The sequence below is a fragment of the Ascaphus truei genome, chromosome 3 (assembly GCF_040206685.1).
Source record: "Ascaphus truei isolate aAscTru1 chromosome 3, aAscTru1.hap1, whole genome shotgun sequence".
In the NCBI taxonomy this organism is placed as follows: domain Eukaryota; kingdom Metazoa; phylum Chordata; class Amphibia; order Anura; family Ascaphidae; genus Ascaphus; species Ascaphus truei.
The window spans coordinates 103,080,448-103,098,671 of record NC_134485.1 but is presented as its reverse complement, the minus strand read 5'-3'; the positions used below and the strand labels follow the sequence as shown (position 1 = coordinate 103,098,671).

The 18,224-nt window shown below is 42.0% G+C and overlaps 1 protein-coding gene across 3 annotated transcripts in view; it reads left to right on the top strand.

Annotated features, from left to right (window-relative positions):
• The first annotated feature begins 12,908 nt into the window (after positions 1 to 12,908).
• LOC142491689 (unconventional myosin-XVIIIa-like) overlaps positions 12,909 to 18,224 on the top strand; it is a 38,066-nt gene continuing 32,750 nt past the window's right edge. Inside the window, exon 1 of one of the 3 annotated variants that reach the window (XR_012800454.1) lies at positions 12,909 to 13,312. The gene's annotated coding sequence lies outside the window, so the exon portion shown is untranslated. Of the gene's footprint in view, positions 13,313 to 13,513; positions 13,635 to 18,224 lie in introns of those variants that run through there. The other 2 variants (XM_075594621.1, XM_075594624.1) reach the window with 2 other exon arrangements.

Sequence of the window (18,224 nt, the reverse complement as noted above, 5' to 3'; positions counted from 1 at the left end):
GGGTAAGAAGGGTGAGAGCGGGAGAGAAAAAGAGGGACATGTCCTCAGAAGCAATTAGGAGAAGCATGGAAAGAAAGCGGATTGTGAGGATTTGTAGGGGTGTGTTTTAGAGCAGGGGGTATAGGTGAGTGGAGTCAAAGGGCACAGAAAGGAAAGCAGTTCATGTGAACTAAGAAGTGGAGAATGAAGGAGAGATGGGGAGATAAGGATGGAGTTAGAGACATAATACTGTTTGTAGAAAGTAAAGTGTAGTTTGTAAAGAAGTGATGTTAAAGTGAATATAAATAGCAGATGAGGCATGGCATTGGTGCAAGTTCAGTGTTGAGAGTTGGCTGAGGGCTGGGCACTGAAAAGAGAGTTAGGATAAGGGCAATGTGCAAAATGTGAGAAATTCAATATATGAAAGGTGGTGCTCTAGAGTAGGGGAGCGCAAACTGGGGGGCACGAGATTTTTCTGGGGGGCGCGGTGGTTAGAGGCCCCACGCTCTTCCCCCAGGCATTTAAATGGAATGCCGGGGGATCGCGTGAGGCCTCTGCAACTTCACTTACCGCGATTCAGACGGCTGGTGTGATGCATCGCTATGGCAACGCGGCGTCATGTGACATCATATGACCGGCAGAGTGATTTGACTCTGCGTCACCATGCAACGCAGCGTCAAATAACGTCACAGGGTCATTTGGCGCTTGATACAAGGTGAGGAGGGGCGCGAGCAGTGAGGGAGAGTATGCAGGGGGGCGCAGGACAAAAAGTTTGCGCACCCCTGCTCTAGAGTGATGAGCACTGTAAGGAAAATGGTGGGGAATATTAAGTATGTTAATCAATCTGGTGCTTCAGGGCTTAATGTGGTTACTGTTTTTTTTTTTTTTTTTAAATACAAATAAATATTTTATGGCCTGTTAAACGCTTGGCCAGGCCTGATAGACTAATAGAATCTACAGATAAGGGCATTTGTTTTGCCAGAAATGACCCTTACTCATGAGCAGATAAGCACTGAGGTACTGCACTATATGTTGTGTCATTTTGTATGTTGCGCTGGCCTTTCTGTTTTTGATTGTATATCTTGCCACGCTCAGTAGCACGGCTTTTTGACACATATATATATATATATATATATATATATACACACAAATGTAAATACAACTGTATGCTCATCTGCATGTCTTAGCCAGGTCTGCAACCCCGCCTTTCCCCATTATCATGTGGATATGGGAATGAATCCCTGTTAGGTGCTACAAATGTCTTAGTGGTATTGTGCAATATAGCATTGGAATCCAGGAAAGAGTTAACTTCATGTGCAGTAAAAAGGCATTGAATGCTCACTTGGTAGCCATAGTGTAGGATATATATAGAATGGTATGCAGGCACCACAGTGGGTGTGTGAAATGTACACTCACTGAAGAGAGCACACCCCACACCCACTTGTGGGACAGCACCCCTCAATCCCTAGGCATGAGACAATATATAGCCATATACAGTAGAACTGCAATAACAATGTTGAATAACTCACGAATCCATCCTGGATAGATGTAGCGTGCCTCCTTCCGGTATGATGAATCCAAGTTGAGAAAAAGAGTGGTGGAGCACTGCTGAAAAAATTAAAGGGCTGGAGGCTGATAGCAAGTAAAAATGCTTTAATTTAAGGCATGAGTAGACCGGGCTACAAACATAGAAGGTATCTCTAACGCGTTTCGCGCTGTCAGAGCTGTCACTCTTTGACAAAGCGCTCTGACAGCGCGAAACGCGTTAGAGATACCTTCTTTGGTTGTAGCCCGGTCTACTCATGCCTTAAATTAAAGCATTTTTACTTGCTATCAGCCTCCAGCCCTTTAATTTTTTCAGCAGTGCTCCACCACTCTTTTTCTCAACTTGGTTTCCCCATTATCACCCAGCACACAGCACTTCCACTGCAGCAAGGGATTCTGGGAAATGACATGCAAATGAGCACACAGTGCCACTTTTTGCTTCAAAAACCATTTTTAACATGGTTCCCTATAGGCTAAAGCTTGCTGCATGGTCACAGCTTTGAGCACAGCCAGGGTTATATATATATATATATATATATATATATATATATATATATATATATATATATATATATATATATATATATATATATATATATATATATATATATATACTATAAAAATACTAAGTGCGCAAATTTAAAACAATTAAACCAAAAATAGTAACAGTTGCTGCCTGAATGTTAAGCTATACACAATAGCACATATATATGGGGGAAAGGAAGAACATCGGCGCAAAACTGCTAACTAAACAATAAAATTTGAGCATGAATGGACTGACGGTAAATTGGGAATTGCTGGTTGCTCTGAAATGAAATGAAGAGAGAACAAAATATAGTGAAGTACGTTTTAGTAAAAGTATATGCGCAAAAGTAGATCGCTACTTACAAAGTAGCAGATGTTAACAAGCATGTAGGATATAATAATCCTCTCCGTCCTGCTGCCTGGAGTTACAATGTGTCTGTCCTCCACGTGGAACGCCAAAATCTTCCGTGGTGGTTCTCCTCCGGCTGCAGCTATTCTCCTGGGCTTCCTGGTTGCTCCTCCGATCTCGCGAGACTGGCCCGCTGATGTCACTCAACCGAGATTTCGGCCGCAACTCGAGTATACTGTCCAGGGGTGATCAGGAGATTTTGTTGGATGTATACATTAAATAGGGGAGCTAAGAGTTTGTCTTAGAGCCTACACCCTACGCGTTTCGTCCTGGAACTAGGACTTCATCTGGGGAATAAGTGTGTCTAACTGGCTGTCACTTAAATAGCCTGTTCTAATCCCTCATAGGTTAATTATACAACCAATTGTTTAAGCATATAGCAGGTGAACACACTTAGTTCTAATATCTTATAAAAATAGTGAAACCCACAGTTGTACAAATAATTAAATAAAATTACATACAATTTTAATAACACAATCATAAAATCTTTATATTGACAAGCATAAAAATAAAATATAAAAATACATATATATATATATATATATATATACAGTATACACACTCTATATATATATATATGGAGGTATAATTCAAAAGTAATTTAAATAGTCCTAAGAAATGCTAAATATATAGCAAATAGTTGTTGATTGGTAACAGATTAATGTGATGAACGAGAGACATATTATTTCCCTATAGGTATAGATGGTATGAATACCTTATATCATATCAATTAACATGAATTTAAGAATATTGATCACTTTATGTGGTATATATTTAGAAAACATATGTTAAAGATATATATGAGTATTTGATAGATGGGAAAGATATCTTTTTGGCACATAAGGCATACCTGCAGGTTAAGTTTATGTATTTTTAACTAATATTGGACTTATTTTATAAACTGATTTTATTAAACACAGATATTAGCAAAAAAAAAGCACCTAAGTCTATGTCTGTATTTAAACCAAGTGGAACCAATGTTTTCATTGTGTGGATCCACTTGGTTTCCAGTTTAGAGATGGCATTAACATTATCCCCTCCAATTTTTGGCTAATTTGTCTATGCCAATACATGTTATACCTGCTGGATTGCCATTGTGCTCCTCACAAAAATGCCTTGATAAAGTATGCTGCAAAAAAACTTTTTGTATGTTGGTAATGTGTTCTGAAAAGCGTAACTTTAGTTTCCTTGTTGTTCGCCCTATATATTGTTTTTTTTACATGGGCATTGAATTAAGTATACAATATTTGATGAATCACAATATATAAAATGCTTAATTTCATATGTTTTTCCTGTATGAGTTGAAGAAAAATCTCCAGTTTTTTTGACATTATGCAAATCTAGTTTGCACATTTTACATTTTAGACATTTAAAGAAACCCAATTTCCACCCAGAATTTTTTTTGCCAATAATTGTTTTTTTATTTGAAGCTTTCAAGCAACTTGGAGCTATAGATTTTTTCAGAGTATCTGCTTTTGTGAATAATATTCTAGGGACCGGAGGTAAATGTGATTGTAAAATGGGATCCTTTAGAACTAATGGCCAATGTTTTTGAATTACTTTTTTGATTAATGGAGCTAATGGGTTGTACTGTGTGATAAATGGTGTATCTATACATTTTTCAACTTTGTCACTATTCTGGATTTTGTTATATTTCAATAATTATTTTCTGTCAACTGTACTCATTTTAGTATATGCTTGATCCAAAATAGTTTTTTTTATATTTTTTGGTTTCAAATTTCTCAAGCATGGTTTTGGATTGTTTCTCATATACACTATTATTGGTACAATTGCGTTTAATTCTGCGCAACTTTCCTTGAGGAATATTCTCAAGCCAAACATTTAAATGATTACTGTCTGCCTCAATATAGTTGAGGCAGCTTACTGGTTTGTGGTAGGTTTTAGTACAAATGTTGCCATTTTCAATGTAAATGAGTAAGTCAAGAAACTCAATTTCACTAGTGCTGAATTTTGAAGTGAAGTGTAAATTAAAAGTGTTTTGATTAATATAGTCTAAAAATAATAATAGTGTATCTTTATCACCCTTTCAAATAAAAAATATGTCGTCCACAAAACGTGTCCATAGTACTACATTTGCACCGAAATTGGTTCTCCCACATCCCCATAAATAGGTTAGCATAGCTCGGTGCAAATTTAGTACCCATGGCAGTGCCTTTAATTTGTAAAAATAACTATTCATTAAACCAAAAATAATTGTGAGTTAAAGTGAATTGAATTAAGGATACTAAAAAATCAATATGTGATTTAGTGTAGAGACCCTCTTGTTCTAAAGATAATTGGATGGCTAGACACCCTTGTGTATGATCAATAACTGTGTATAGTGAAGTGACATCACACGTGACTAAATAATATTGTTCTAGCCATACAATTTCATTTAACATATTCAAAATGTGACTGGTGTCTTTTAAATGTGATTTGAGTTTCTTGACTACCTTCTGTAGGAAAAAATCCAGATATGCTGACAAGTTCGAGGTCATAGACTGCACACCAGAAATAATAGGGCGGCCAGGGGGATTTAACGGATCTTTGTGAAGTTTTGGTAAATAATAAAAAATGGGTAATATGAGGTTTTTTGTCAAAATGAATTCAAATTCTTCTTTTGAAATGAATTTCTTTTTAAGATCATCCTGAACCAATTTTTCAAACATATCTAGACAACCTCCTTTGAGGTAGCTGGGATAAAAATGTGATTTCATTTTAAAGGGAGTAAAACGAGTTTTGCTAGAGATTGTACATGGCACATTATTTACATTTGATGTAGTATGTAGTTTTTGTTTTATGAAATATTTCTTAAGGGATAAATTTCGTACAAATTTTCCTACATCTATATATGTATTGAATGTGTTCATGGTTTTCGAGGGAGAAAAGGATAAGCCTTTATTCAGTACTTGAATCTGTGCTGATGTTAATATTTTTTTACTCAAATTAAAGATCCCTTGTTGATTAACTATTCAAGTACAGGCATACCCCGCATTAACGTACGCAATGGGACCGGAGCATGTATGTAAAGTGAAAATGTACTTAAAGTGAAGCACTACCTTTCTTCCACTTATTGATGCATGTACTGTACTGCAATCATCATATACGTGCATAACTGATGTAAATAACGCATTTGTAACAGGCTCTATAGTCTCCCCGCTTGCGCACAGCTTCGGTGCAGGTAGGGAGTTCAACTTTGCTGTACAGGTCGTGCTGACAGGCGCATGCGTGAGCTGCTGTTTGACTACTGTGCGATATGTACTTACTCGCGAGTGTACTTAAAGTGAGTGTCCTTAAAGCGGGGTATGCCTGTATATACTGGGTAACCGAGGGGTTAACCATTCAGGCGCTCCAAGAGTCAATAAGGTAGCTGTGTCCTGCTTAGGAAATAAAGTCACAGCTAATCTCCAAGGTAAACCTGTGAGCATAAACTCTCCTAGCAGTTAGCTCATCACGGAGCACAAGTAACATTGAATGTGGAGACTCACGGTTACTGGAGCAGATAAAGCTGGACAAATGAATGGAAATACGCCGCAAACAATCAACCTGCAAACCACCAGGGAACTCCTCTGTATCGGTGGTGGGTCTATGACCCGCAGTTGCTGAGCGGTCAGCTGAAACCGCGACCCGGCGTGCCACCGATGACTGACGTACTGGAACAGATGACACACCTCCCACCGGAGGTAGGAACGATGCACCGCCGTAGAAAGAAATCGCTGGAAAGGCTGAAGTGGTGACTGAAAAAGTTTATTGGAGCATCATGGTAAAAATCTGGCGGATCCTCTGATGCCTTTCAGCCGTAGCTGTATATATGATGTGAGGGTGGGTTTTGGGGTTCTGGAGCTCAGGGCCGCCAACAGAAATCGTGGGGGCCAGGACAAACATTTTAAGCAGGGTCCCCCTCCCCCCTGGTGTCGGCGGTATTGCGAGCCGCACCCCCCCCTCCATTTCACACCTCATGAGCCCTCCCCCCCCTTCTTCCCATGTATTTCTCTTCCTTCCGTCTCACCCCCTCTCACTTCCCACCCCCAATGCAAAAAACTTCCCACCCCTAAATACATACAAAAAAAATCACCACCCCCCCAAATATATACAACCTTCCCCACTCCCCCAAATGCATAAAAAAAACACTCCCCCAATATATATATATATATATAAAGACCCCCACTCCCCCCAATACATATAAAAAGACCCCCACTCCCCCAAAACATATAAAAAGACCCCCACTCCCCCCAATACATATAACAAGATCCCAACTCCCCCAATACATATAAAAAGACCCCACTCCCCCAATACATATAAAAAGAACCCCACACCCTGAATACATATAAAAAGACCCCCACTCCCCCAAAACATATAAAAAGACCCTCACTCCCCCCAATACATATAAAAGACCCCCACTCCCCCAATACATATAAAAAGACCCCCACTCCCCCCAATACATATAAAAGACCCCCACTCCCCCAATACATATAAAAAGAACCCACTCCCCCCACAATACATATATAAAAAAGTAGACATACCTTGGGATGGTTGGGACCGGTGGCTGCGGGGTCCGGCGGAGAGTCTTGGCTCGGCTGTGACCGGCCATCATATGCAGGCCTCCTCACTCTGTGTTCCATGCCGAGCTTCCAGTCAGCGCGCACCGGAAGCTGAGGCGTGATGACGTCAGAGGCTGGGACAGGAAGGCCTGCATCTGATGCAGAGCCGGCCGCCACAATCCTTTGTCCCTCCCTCTTGGCGGCCCTGACTAAACTAAATTTCATTAGCTATTATTATCTAAAAGATTATTCCCATGAGGGGAACACAAAGCAAACAGAAATAACACAGAAAAGTCATCAAACACTTTTCAAATATTGATTTAAATTAGTTTTGATGAGCTACAATTTTGCAAAGGCTGAAATAAGATGTAATAATGATAAATGCAGTTGTTTTAGTTTGCCTTGTAAGCTGCCTTTTACACCATGGTGCTCTAGTTATAAGGCTTAGAGGATGTTTGAACTGGGGCGCTCCCTAAATAGTGTGGCTAAAAAATGCTACAACGCCTTAAATATATTAAGAATAATAAAATATGAATGTGAGGTTGTGTTCGTGGTGTAAAAGAGTATATAAAAAAATATATACTGGCCCTTTTGTTGAATTTGTGGTTGCTGCTTGACCTTGAAGAAGGGAACCCCGTGTCCTTCTTAACGTGGCAGTAGTAGTGTAAAGATGGTCAGCGCAAACCTCGTGGACCTCAGGAAATTGATGGAACCGGATGAAGTTGAATGAATAAAAAGAAATAAAAGAGGAATAAAAACACAGTATTAGTGCATCACATCCACATGTGTGGGGGATGGGGGGGGGAAGGGGGGGGATGGGTGTGGAAGGAGGATACGCTGGAAGGGTTGATGGTGATTTTCCACTATCTAATCAAAGAATACATAAATATATGGATTCAGTGACTCACACGGGCTTGTGTGGTATTTCTCCCTCAACGCAGACTGAAGTGGGTTAATGCAGACTCATATGGTGGAGTCTCAATACACATAAAACTCACACGGCCTAATGTGAGTTCTTGCCCTCAGAGGGTGGTGTCCTGTATGGATGGTGTCTGGTCGTCTCAGCCAAATATCCCCCAATAGGTGTGGTGTGTGAGTGTCTCCTCTCCCCGTTTCCCAGAAGACCAAAAAGAATGTGTGCAAACCAGGGTTAACAATATAACAGGTCTTTATTAGGTAAACAGTGAAGACATGAGCATAAAACATGCATACATGTTGTGGAACATAAAAGATATAAAACAATATATGACACAATGAACTACACAAATTTGAATAAACAAAAACAAAAAGTACACTCACACTCTATTGCAACTTCTGTTGCCCAGCATCAGCCGCTTGGTACAATCCTATACGATCTCCTCCTCCGTTGTTGCTCTCACTGGCGCGTCCGGCAGTGGAACCGGAAGAGGGGATCTGCACCGGATGTCCTGCGGTCGGCTGGGACCTGACGAAGCTTATTGCGAAACGCGTTGTTCCCTGCCGGAGCTCATTGAGAGAGGGACCCAGCCCCCCCCATCCCCCACACATGTGGATGTGATGCACTAATACTGTGTTTTTATTCCTCTTTTATGTCTTTTTATTCATTCAACTTCATCCGGTTCCATCAATTTCCTGAGGTCCACGAGGTTTGCGCTGACCATCTTTACACTACTACTGCTCTAGTTATAAACCAACTCCATATAGAACCCATAGAAATCAGTCCTGACTTTAGTGATATACTATGTAAGTTAGCGGAGAGGAGTTGAGTATATAAACACTGAGAAGCTGGATCCACTAGAACTAGTAAGATTATGACATGGGTAAACCAGATCAATTATCACTGGGTCTGATCTGGACCAAAGGAGGATAGCTGATAAAATGATACAGTGCTTCTTAAAATACATGCAGTGGGGTTTCCATGTCTTGTATACATCCACAAAGATATCACTGATTTAAAAGATCATGGAAGCAAAGAGGCTTCGTGGCGCTTTAATAAAGACAGTTAACTGTCAGATTGGGGATTTTCTTTTGTACGGTATTCCACTACCCAATGTATAGTGTACAACAGTTTCAGGCATAAAACTGAGTATAGCTAGGTGTCATATTCATTTTGGATTTGCTGCAGGTTGAGTTACTTGTCAGGGAACTAACATGAGAGTTATTTATAGATGAAATAATGAACAGTTCTTTCAATACCTCACATGTACTGAAAATTATCTGATCCTGTAAATGACAGTACACTTGAAGAAGAAATTTGTGAGGTTTTGAAACCACTGTACACTATAATTTCAACCATTACGAAACTATAATTGTATCTGTGATGGTCTATACACTATAATTTATTCTATGAAGAGCTCTCATATGGCTCCTCTAAGAGGTATCACAACCAGCAATGAATTGACACTTCTACAGGATACAGCTACTAAAACGTTGAACTATATTCTTTGTGCTAACAGGAAACCAGTGTTTTGTCACAGATAGTACTTCACCTGACACTGGTTTCCCATTGCCTAACACAACATTGCCAAAAAGATTGGAATTGTTTTTTGTAATTAATTTCTCTCACTGGTTTTCCTGTCTAGTCTAATCCTGACATGACGAATACAGGCAAAACTGGCTTCAGATGTGCTCCTGTCTATCCTCAGAGATGTCAACCTCCACACATAAAAATCTGTGAGATTTGGGTGTTCTGTGACCCCTAAAAAGCATTTTAATTGAAAACTTCCCAGTTGCATTAGTGTCACTCTACTGAAGTCTATAGGACACCTTTAAGCTAAAAATCAGCGAGACTGACTCCTAATTGGTATAACATACAGAAAATTAGTGAGAGTTGACAGCTATACCTTCAGAGTCAAGCAAGTCTTCTGTTTTCATTGGTGTAAGCACAGCTCTGGTGTTTAGCCATCTTTCCTTGACAAGGCCTACAGACTTCCTCTGAGCTGCTCTCCTTTATATGCACATTAAAGCCAGCAGTCAGGCCTCTTGTTTTGTTCTTGTGAGCTCAGCTTTCTCCTGTCCATCTATGGCATGGCCAGCGAAGTTCCCCCTCCTGTAATTAAAGAATTAAAAAAACATACATTCATAAAAGAATAATAGTCTGAACATAACATTTGTAACATATATAGTATGTTCATTATCTTAGCTCAAATGTGTTAGTTCAATGTGTAAAATCAGTTTTCTTAAGCAACTGTTTTGAAATTAGCACGTACAGATGGTCCATGGGTCACTTACAAACCCTTGTCCTATTATTTTCTAACAAAGTACCATCCTCCGCTGTTAGCTCTTTTCTGTCACCCCCTCAAGACCAGCAGTGACTTCTAGGTCCCAATGTTAGTGAACTCCCCTCTCTATTTATCCCCCTGTATTGGCAGCAGACTGATGTGTCCTTTGCTTCAGGTGAGTTCAGCTGTGATCCTGTCTATCCCCGGCATCATCAGCAGCCTCCCCTCTCTCTTTGTCTTAGTGACCTGCTCTCTGTTGTCTATCTTGAGTAATACCCAGCAGAAACCTCTTTTACACTATGTCCAACTGAGCTCTGCTCATAGAGCTGCTCTCTGATGTACTGTATATCTCTAGCATGTGCAACAGAGTCTCTTTGCCGTTTATTTCCATTCCTATCCAGAAAAGCCCTCTCACTCCCTTGGTCCAAGTGATTTCAGCTCTCTCCCGAGGTTATCCCTTCAATGTCCAGGAGAGCCCACTCTCTCCCTACATCTCAAGTGAGCTGCTCTCTCCCGGTCTATCCCCTGTATGCCCAGCAGAGCGCTCTCACACTCTCTGTGGCCCTTATTCTGTAAAGTTCAACCCAGCAATATCGCGCGGAAGGCCCTATTGAAGTCAATGGGGCTAGCCGCACAATAGCACTATTTGTACTTTACAGAATACGGGCCTATATCTCAGGGAGGTGCTCTCTCCCTGGCTATCCCCTGTATGTCCAGCAAAGCCTCCTCTCTCTATGGGACATATCTATAGAGCGCTGTGAAAACAAGGCTCATAAAATCACATGACCTAAAACAGCAAAGGACGTGTTTTGTCCTGAACTTAACGTGTAGCCACTAAGCTAATTACATGCAAAAACAATGTTTTATATCTCATTAACATCCTGTAGCGCAACGTGGCATTAGCTGCCAATAACGTGATGTTATAAATCCCTGTGTATCTTATCCTTGCTCCCATCCAGAGACCGACATAGGTGCTGCAGCTTAACTCAAGTTAAAAAAAGAGAGAAATATCACTGGAAATAACGCTATGTTAGTTAACTCCAGTTCGGGGCATCAGATACTTGTCCCCACTCTCAGCCTTTGTCAGCGTTACACCTATCCAGACCCTATAAAAACCCTATTTCAGGGTTCGGATATAACGGAAAGGTTAGGTATAACCTAATTAACAGAAAGTTAAATCCCTGCATTAACTTTAAAGCTGCAGTTCAAGCAATATTCTGCATGTGTGTTTTTTTTTTGATAAATCAGTTCTGTAGTAAGAAAAAATACTTTTAGCATTTTCTGTTTTAAAAAACAACAACTTTGAAAGACCAATTTTTTTGTATTCTATTTTAACAAGCATGCTTGTTACTATAGCAACCATTTGCATTCCCCATATCTAAAGATGTCGCCAAACTTCGCCGATCAATAGACAGAGAACGAATTGAGCGGCAGCTATGCAGTTCTTTAGGTAAGTTGAGATTGCCTACATGAAACTATAGCTTGAACTGCAGCTTTAATGGCCTTTAGTGGAGCAGCGCTGTTGGAGAGGGGCGGGGGTTGCCTCTTTAGCATATCATTATCACTAATGGACGTAATAGTTACCGCAATGTTCTTTACGTGAGGAAACATGAATATTAACGTCACATTACTGTCCTGTGAAGATATGCGGTAAGGCTTAACATCTTGTCAAGTCACTTCACCGAGCTTTGTGGATCTGGGCCTAGGACCCGGTACGCTGCTCTCCCCATCAATCCACTGCATGTCCAACAGAGATCTGTCCCTCCCTACTGTATGTGTCCCTGAGCTGCTCTCTCTCTCCCCTGTATGTCCAGCACTGCCCCCCTTCTCTCCCCTGTATGTCCAGCACACTCACACTAACACTCTCTCGTATGTTCAGCACTGCCCTCCTCTCCCCTGTATGTCCAGCACTGCCCCCCTTCTCTCCCCTGTATGTCCAGCACACTCACACACTCTCTCTCGTATGTCCAGCACTGCATGTCCAACAGAGCTCTGTCTCTCCCTATGTGTCCCTGAGCTGCTCTCTCTCTCTCCTGTATGTCCAGCACTGCCCTCCTTCTCTCCCCTCTATGTCCAGCACACTAACACTCTCTCTCATATGTCCAGCACTGCCCTCCTTCTCTCCCCGTGTATGTCTAGCACACTCACACTAATACTCTCTCTCTCGTATGTCCAGCACTGCCCTCCTTCTCTCCCCGTGTATGTCTAGCACACTCACACTAACACACTCTCTCTCTCGTATGTCCAGCACTGCCCTCCTTCTCTCCCCGTGTATGTCTAGCACACTCACACTAACACACTCTCTCTCTCTCGTATGTCCAGCACTGCCCTCCTTCTCTCCCCGTGTATGTCTAGCACACTCACACTAACACACTCTCTCTCTCTCGTATGTCCAGCACTGCCCTCCTTCTCTCCCCGTGTATGTCTAGCACACTCACACTAACACACTCTCTCTCTCTCGTATGTCCAGCACTGCCCTCCTTCTCTCCCCGTGTATGTCTAGCACACTCACACTAACACACTCTCTCTCTCTCGTATGTCCAGCACTGCCCTCCTTCTCTCCCCGTGTATGTCTAGCACACTCACACTAACACACTCTCTCTCTCTCGTATGTCCAGCACTGCCCTCCTTCTCTCCCCGTGTATGTCTAGCACACTCACACTCTCTCTCATATGTCCAGCACTGCCCTCCTTCTCTCCCAGTGTATGTCTAGCACACTCACACTAACACACTCTCTCTCTCTCGTATGTCCAGCACTGCCCTCCTTCTCTCCCTATGTCTCACTGAGTACTGTCCTGTGCACTCCCTGTATGTCCAGCAAAGCACCCTCTCGCTGCCAGTGTTTCACTGAGCTCTCTCCCTGTGTATCCCCCGCACGTCCAGCAGGGCTCTCTCTCTCTCTCCCCTGTCTATCCCCTGTATGTCCAGCAGAGCTCTCTCTCTCAGTGAGCTGCTCTCTCCCGGTCTATCCCCGGCACGTCCAGCAGGGCTGTGTGTGCAGCCTGGGCTCCGGGAGGCAGTGCCTGTTACAGCAGCCCGGGCTGGAGGAGCCGCAGAGCTCCGGACACACGGTGAGGGAGGGGACGCGCTGTGTGCACCCCGGAGATCACACGGTGAGTGATACACTGGGGGAGGAGGGAGGAGCAGGGCGGCTGCACCACACACCGGGAGGAGCAGGGCGGCTGCACCACACACCGGGAGGAGCAGGGCGGCTGCACCACACACCGGGAGGGAAGGCACGGCTCGGCCATGAAAACATCCGCAGACACCCCGGCACCGGGAGAGGGCGGGGATCTCACACCGGGAGAGGGCGGGGATCTCACACCGGGAGAGGGAGCAGGTGATGGGAGCAGAGTAAGGGGAGATAATACCACAGCATCTGCACGATCCCCGGTACCGGAGACCCCCTGCTGTTCCTCTGCAGTGGCGCTGCCGGTATGTCACGTGGGAACCCAAGGAGCACCGGCGCCGGTGACAGCGGCCTGTGCCCTGCCTCGCAATGCCCGGTTACCCCGGGGCCTTCCGGCTTCTTGTGCTGATCCCCGGGAGGCTTCAGGTCAGCACTGTGCTGCTGGCCCTCTGCTCTGCCAGCATCACAAGCCGGGTCTCATTACTATAATAATAATAATAATAATACCAGTGCTAATGATAGTAATAATGCTAATAACCCCAAGACAATATCATAATGTCAGTAACATTGCTAATGATAGAGAGAGGAGGATGCAGTACACCACCCACTGCTGGTATCACAGGGGTCTGTGCAGCAGTCACACACACTAGCTGCATCTTGTAGTATACTGGAAACTAGACCTGGATTGTATGGCTGGATTTGTATGACATGCGCATGTTTGCCCATAATGAGCGACACTTGGATTTAGGGACACACACGGTTTTGTGGACGTATTCTAGAAATAGGATTTAAAGATTCACACTCCTTTTTCGCTGCCCGAAGTGCTCCCAACGCATTCCGCCGCAATACATTGTAGCCCACACCTGGCGATGAAGGGGTTAAAATGTGAGCACTACCAGCATTTCAGTTGTCCCCATGGTGTGTTTTTGCTGTCAGTCCTCCATCGCGGAAATGCCAGTTTGCAAGCATAGCGATACGTCCCCCCAGTGCAGGAACAGTCTGCTTCACAAGATGTTTAGTTTAACAGGTATTTTTAGTGTTCGTCCTAGTCATTATATAACTTAGTATAAAGTTATTTCACTGGTGCTGACAGTTTTGTATCCAGCATGTCTAGCCAACGTATAAATTAATCTCCTCATGACCCATAACTAAACGTGAACAAGTTTCTGCTATAGTTTGAATGTACGTAAGTGTGTGTATGTATGTATATATATATATATAATGTGTTTTTTTTTATAGATGTAGAGGTATCTGTACCGTGTTAGCCGAGCTTTAATAATCAAAAATGAATAGACGATACCGTTCTGTGGCTAACTAAATGCTTTTATTTGTGCGAGCTTTGGAGATACATTGATCTCTTCTTCCGGCGATGTTACATTGAATAAAGCAAGCAAGGGTTTTACTTAAAAACAGTGTGTATATATATATATATATATATATATATATATATATATATATATATATATATATATATAAACAAAAGAAAAAAGCTGCGCCTCCGAACCAAATGGATAGTATCAAAAATAATATATTAAATAATTATATAAGAAAAAGGGGGATGTGATAATAGTATAAAGTGAAGATTTGAATATAAAATATAAATAGACTCCTGATATTAGTACATAATTGACTAACAAATACTCATATAACACCTGAAATATTAAAAATGACTAAACACTAAACTTTAACAAACAATATTAATAAAAATATATAAGTGCATACATATAAAAATATATAGTAATATAAAAAAACAAAAAACTAAAGAAAAAGGAAAAACCAGTCCTCAAATATTAGTCCAATATGAAGTAGATACTGGTACAGGGGAACTTCGGCTGCTCTCAAAATGGACAAACCACGTCCACAGGAAATCTAAAAGAAAAAGAGAGAAGAGAGAACACGCCCCATAGCGTAAAAAGGTAATTTAATGAGGGAAAGGGGGGAAAGGGGGGTGGTTAAAATGCACTCACAAGGGTACAAATCATAAAAGCATTGTGTGATTATAATCAGTGGTTGACAAATCACCAAAAAATCTACTCGCCACACAAAAAAATCTACTCGCCACCTAGTACCAAACGTGTGCTGCTTGGGCCAATATTTACTCGCCCGGGGGTTAAATCCACTCCCCGGGGCGAGCAAATGTATAGGTTTGTCGAACACTGATTATAATCACCACCATCCGGTTCTCGCTTTATGTCCTTAATGCAATCCGGTCTATGAACAGGATGGGTCCGCGTCCCAGCTGATAGAAAAGGCCAACGGATATGAAACGTCCATAAAGAGTTCAGGAAAGTGTGGCTCTGTATTCCTCAAGCCTCTGTAGCACCGGCGCAGGTCTCGGTCTGTTCTCTGCGCTGTATAATGACGTAATGTCGTAGCGTCTGACGTAAGCGTCTGACGTAAGGGGAGCGTCATTTACATATTTACAGAAGCAGGCACTAAGAGTGGTTTTCATGTATCAATGGTTCAGTTTCCAGGTATTTCTCGAGAAACTCTCCACCAAGAGCCGAAACGTTGACACATTAAAACCCCTCACTTTCCTGTGGTACATGTCAGAAGATAGGGGATGGGCTGGGTTTCCCCATAAGCGTGACTGATATTTAGCTTTCTGTAACCTGTATATGCATGTCTGGATGTCAAGCCAGCTCCTGCTGTAATAAGTCACAGAAGCGCTGGTAGGGTCTGTACGTCAGCAGCTGCTGGTGTAGAACAATATCTCGTCTTTACGAGAAATGAAATATGAAACTATTGTATAAGTGTTTCTGAAAAAAATCACAGCGCAGGGGTCAGACTTCTCAGTTCTGCAAATAGTTCGGCAGTGGGCAAAATTATTCTGCGGCTAATAAAATTCAAAAATGAGAACGTTGACATAGCCAACACAGTGTTTATTTACCCGATGCAGTGTTAGTAGGCATTTTGGTTTGCCCTGCCTTCATAAGTCTTGGTTATCAGAATATGCTGTTTATTTACGATAAAATAAACCATTTTTTTTGTAATGAATGTCATGTTATTAAAAAAAAAAAAAAAAAGTTGCCTTGAAACCTAATTTACCATGTTATTTGTACATATTCAATAAGTATATGGCGCATTGAAAGTCTTTTTGGTTAGGGAAATGAAGAATAAGGGATAGGCAAATGTACTTTATGGCCTCAGTATTCTATCTCTAAATGCCTCTTAGGCCGCAATTATAGTGTCATTTGCGCGCTGCGAACAAAACACTGTACCTGTGAGGCAGGCTATAGAGCGTGCGATTTTTGAAAATACAATTGAAATAGTTAATTTTCGGCGACGGCCACCATTGAAAACAGCTGGTACAGTATATAAGGAACTGGGATGTTTCCAGAAATCGGACTACTGTGGATCAGCTCTGGGCTACTTTCTATTTCCCCCTCTTCCTCCCCACCCCATTTCAGCTAATATAAGAGAACACATGATGTTGGTGGGGAATGATACTTTAATTTAAAATGTAGAGCCAGTGTTTTAAAGTTGTGATCTGCAATCGCCTCTAGCAGAGTAATTCATCTCTAACCCCTGTTAGAAGCTGCTCTAAGTGTTTCTATTCTATCCTGTAGCGAGTTAGACGAGGTATGTGTTTTAATGTTTTCCAGGAGGGCATAAAATGCCTGCCGTTTTCTGTCATAGGAAGTAGTGGTTTGGCTGCATTTGAATGTAATGCTCCTTATATAATTTCTAAGGTTTAATGTAAAACAATAATTAAAAAAAAGTGCTGATTATGTTTGAGATCTGAAGAAGTATCTCAGTTGTAAAGTTGCATCAGGTAAACATGGTTCGATACCCAGTGATCAGCTGTGCTCATGACCTCGAGCAAGTCAATTTATCGACACTCATGGTGCCGGCAAGAGTCTATTTACAGCTCTGTGTACACTATATAGGAACAATTATTAATCTAAGACAAGAAGGATCTTCCCAGAGGTATTGCATTTTGTTTAGTTATGGAGAGAATTCATCTTTTGCCGAGTTCTAACCGAGAAAATGGTCTTTACGATTGGGAAATGTCTTCTCAGCGACTCGGTACACTGCATTTTATTAGAGAAAAATCCAGATCTAATTATACTTTGCTTACTAGGAACTATTCCATGTAGCCAAGGGTGTTCACATAAATGGAATCGTGTGTATTATGGAAGTTGCATTCCTCACAGTGTAGAATTGTGACTTTTGGCCAGAGATTTATCTGCTGGGCCAAGTTTATCGCTGGAGAGAGCTGTGGCTCATTCTTCGGTGCCTTTTCCAGCAGGGGTTTGCTGGAAGTGACTTTTGCAAGGGCAGAATACTCTGCGAGAGACAGCACAGAGGAGGAAGATTGCACCCAAAAATGTTGTGGTTTACAAGCAATTAGGGGAGATGTCATTTGACTTTCCCGCTGAGAAGACAGTCTGACACTTACTTTAGGCAGAAAGAGATCTCAAGTTGGTTGATATTTTTTATGGTCTGACTTTCCAATAAAAAGTATGCATTGTTTAATTGGGCTGAGACCCAAGCATCCTTTCATCAGCCTACAGTTTTCTCACTTCAGCTCCTGTTTAACACGTTGTGAAACTGCTCTTCTCCATGTCAAGAAAGTTCTTGGTCAGGCCCCTAGCTTCCCAGACAAGGTGAAGCGGCTTCCCAGCATATTGAATAGGGACCTTTTAAAGGAGCAATCCCTCCCCGGACCAAAGTGACCCAGACAAGGTTAAAGGACTTCCCGGTATATTGAGTAGGGACCTTTAAAGGGGCAAAGCCTCCACGAACCAAAGTGAAATAATTCCAGTGACATGTTTAAGGGGTCTCATCTGCCGGACTGGCCCCTGTTTTACCCAAATCTGAGTAACTGTGTTTATTAAAGTAAGACTTGGGAGGGGGTTGATGCCCTTTGACTATAACTTTTTTTGCTGTCA